Source organism: Monodon monoceros, unplaced genomic scaffold (assembly GCF_005190385.1).
Source record: "Monodon monoceros isolate NGI ecotype Baffin Bay Population unplaced genomic scaffold, NGI_Narwhal_1 Super_Scaffold_21, whole genome shotgun sequence".
NCBI classification, from domain to species: Eukaryota; Metazoa; Chordata; class Mammalia; order Artiodactyla; family Monodontidae; genus Monodon; species Monodon monoceros.
In genome coordinates this window covers 56723686-56727085 of record NW_021703778.1, presented here as the reverse complement: position 1 = coordinate 56727085, position 3400 = coordinate 56723686, and the positions used below count along the sequence as shown (strand labels likewise).

At 43.8% G+C, this 3400-nt stretch overlaps 1 pseudogene; it reads left to right on the top strand.

Annotated features, from left to right (window-relative positions):
• Positions 1-266: 266 nt before the first annotated feature.
• Positions 267-859, top strand: LOC114903833 (annotated as a pseudogene).
• The last annotated feature ends 2541 nt before the right edge of the window (positions 860-3400 follow it).

Sequence of the window (3400 nt, the reverse complement as noted above, 5' to 3'; positions counted from 1 at the left end):
AATAAGGCCTTGAGTCAAAGACCAGCAAGGAGGTGAGTGAGGCAGGATCAGAGTAAGGGAGGAGAGAAAGGTGGGAAACCGGCGGGAAAGGGAGGTGAGTGCCAGGGTTTGATGGCCTTGGTGGGCCAGGAGAAGGACTTTGGATAGTATTCCAAATGTGGGGGGAAGCCATTTGAGGGTCCTAAGCAGGAAAGGCACATGATCTGATTTCTATGTTAAAATAACCACTCTGACAGGTTTATAGAGAGTGGAATGTGGGGGGGGGTATGGGAGCAAGAGTAGAAGCAGGGAGAAAGCTGGATCAAGGAATGAGAAGAGGGCCTTGCAGATGCTGCCTCCTGGAGCCTCTCCCACCGTCCAGGCATGGTCAACCCACCGTGTTCTTCGACATTGCCATCGACGGTGAGCCCTTGGACTGTGTCTCCTTCAAGCTGTTCGCAGACAAAGTTCCAAAGATAGCAGAAAATTTCCGTGCTCTGAGCACTGGGGAGAAAGGATGTGTTTATAAAGGTTCCTGTGTTCACAGAATACTGTAATTCCAGGATTTATGTGCCAGGGTTGTGACTTCACACACCATAATGGCATTGGTGGCAAGTCCATCTATGGGGAGAAGTTTGATAAGAGTTTCATCCTGAAGCATATGGGTCCTGGCATCTTTTCCATGGCAAATGCTGGAACCAACACAAGCTGTTTCCAGTTTTTCATCTGCACTGCCAAGACTGAGTGGTTGGATGGCAAACCTGTGGTTTTTGGCAAGGTGAAAGAGGGAATGAATATTGTGGAAGCCATGGAGTGCTTTGGGTCCAGGAATGGCAAGACCAGCAAGAAGATCACCACTGCTGACTGTGGACAAATCTAATAAATTTGACTTGTGTTTTATCTTAACCACCAGACCATTCTTTCTGCTCAGGAGAGCACCCCTTCACCCCCATCTGCTCGAAATATCCTATAATCTTTGTGCTCCCACTGCAGTTCTTTGGGTTCGATATTTTCCTCATCCCTCTCCAAGCTTAGCTGGATTGCAAAATTAACTTTATGCCTATGAAATAAAAACTAAACAGAAAAAAAAGGAATGAGAAGAGGATGGTAGCTCAGGAGATGAAATAGAAGGCATCTCCCATTTTCACAAATAGAGGGTCCCCAAAAAGTATTTTAGCCAACTTGAATATACGATTTCCAGAATGTGAATTAAATAGTCAAATTTCTACTTAGAGAAAGCTAGTATTTTAATTTCATTCACATACATATTTAAATAACATCCACAGAATCAATCTAGAATTACCAATTTACAAATACTTCTTCTTTGCCAATCTCACGTTACATGAAGTAATTTTAATAAAACTCATCATAAGCATGTTTGACATCTTTTTAGAGCCACCTTTTGGGTCACTTCGCACAAATTCCTAGGGCAGGCCATCTTCACTTCCCTCTAGGCCTGTTTTGAATCCGTGTATGATACTGTAGCTGAATGCTTAGCCCAAACCACAAATGCCTGTTGGTGAAGATTTAGATTTTAAAGTAGAATTTATATCAGAATGTAGATTCTTTGAAATCAAGGATACTGTTTTCTGAACTACTGTATCCCCAGTGCCTAGGGCAGGGATCAGCAAATATGGCCTATGGGCCAAATCTGTGAACATAGGTTTTATAAACAGTTTTATTGGAACACCGTCAGGTCTATTAATTTGTGTATTGTCTATGGCTGGTTTTGCTCTGTAACAGCAGAATTGAACAGTTGTGACAGAGACTGTATAACTTGCAAAGCCTAAAATATTTACTATCTGGTCCTTTACAGAAAAAGTTTGCTGACCCCTGGTTTAGAGCATTGTCTAGCACATAGTAGGCGTTCAACAGAAATTTGGTATTGACTAAAGAGCTATAAGAAAACTCCTTATTTTCTGAAAAATAATTTGCAGAAAGGAAAAAACAAAACCTTATACTCTGCAGTATTTGTCAAATTCTTCCTCAAGCGCCCTCCACACTGGCCCCTTCTAGTGGTTCTTTTCAAACACTAAGTGGCATGAAAGCCTTTCTGTCTGGTTCCTAAGGGAGCATTTTCTAAGGCAGCTCTCCTTCCCTCCGCACCATGAATATCTCTACAGACATCACTTCTCTCTTCTGTGCCTCCATTTTCCACAACTTGAAAACAGAGTGTTTGTGAAATTCACGGATCAAGTGTTTTCAGAGAAAAGGAACAGCAGTAGGAGTGTTTGACTTTTATATCTGGAAAAAGCAAAGGGGCAGGAGCATGGGAAGCCCATACACACACAGAGGGGTGGAAGGGCCGGTCAGCAGCTTGAGCCAGGAGAGAGAGGGCCCGTGGAAAGCAGCTTTAGAAAAGGGATTTCTTTCTCCATGTGTGCAAGATACTTTATAAAAGCATGCTTTGAAGGGGTCCTGAAACTCTGTTCCATTCCATGTTCAAAAGCTATGTACACATTTTCTGATTTTTATCGTATGCAGGGGCTCTCAGAAAAGAGTTTCCAGTGTTCCTATGGAGGTATGTTGGAAAGGTTTGCAGGTAGCTCAGCCTAGCTAAGGCTCTGTCGACAGCCGCACTGCTGGATATAAAATCAGCTGAAAGAATGCCAAGCTAGAAAACTGACAGAATGGTGATTGCTTTATTTATTCTTGTAGAGCAAAGTGGAAATTACCTCCCTCTGTTGAAAGAGAATCTAGTCTTAAGAGGCAGAGAGCCTATATTTTTTGGCATTGTAAGGGCTCAAAATTGTTCTGCTTTATCCTGTCTCTTTTGTCTTCTGCCGCCTGGAAAGGAACAGAGAAGAGCTCTGAGAGAAGTGAGATGAACTCTTTTAAAGTGTTTTAGCAGCAATTTGTACAGAGGACGGACCTACGAGTGATTTTCTGTCAGCTGAACTATTGCCGGGGGCAGCAGGGAGAAGCTGTGAGGGCTCTTGCGGCCAAGCCTGAAGACCTGAAGGTATAGCCCTGTCCTGGAGCAGCCTACTCCACGACAGACTTCACGGTCAGTGAGCGAGGAAGTCGTCTATGAAAGTCAGGCTGGTAACCAAGCCTCACTTTCCTCATTAAACACTGTAAAGAATTAACTCAGAATGTTAGAACACCTAGGGCAAAAAAGGTCACCTTAGCATGGGATCCCCTTGAGGCAGACCCCAAATGAGGCACAGGGTGTATACTTGTGAGGCATAGGAAACACCTGTGTAGGCAAGTGACAAAGTGAGACCTGGCAGGGAAGGAAGCAATAAAGGGTCAGATAGCAAGCCACCTACACTGTGGACAACTGGGGCTTATTCCCAGGGAGAAACTCTGGGACATTGTGTAAAACAAGAGCCACTGGGTTATCCCACCCAAGGGGCAAGGGAGCTGAGCTCAGTGATTGATTGACAGTTAATTCAATTAACTGTGTTAATTCCCCCAG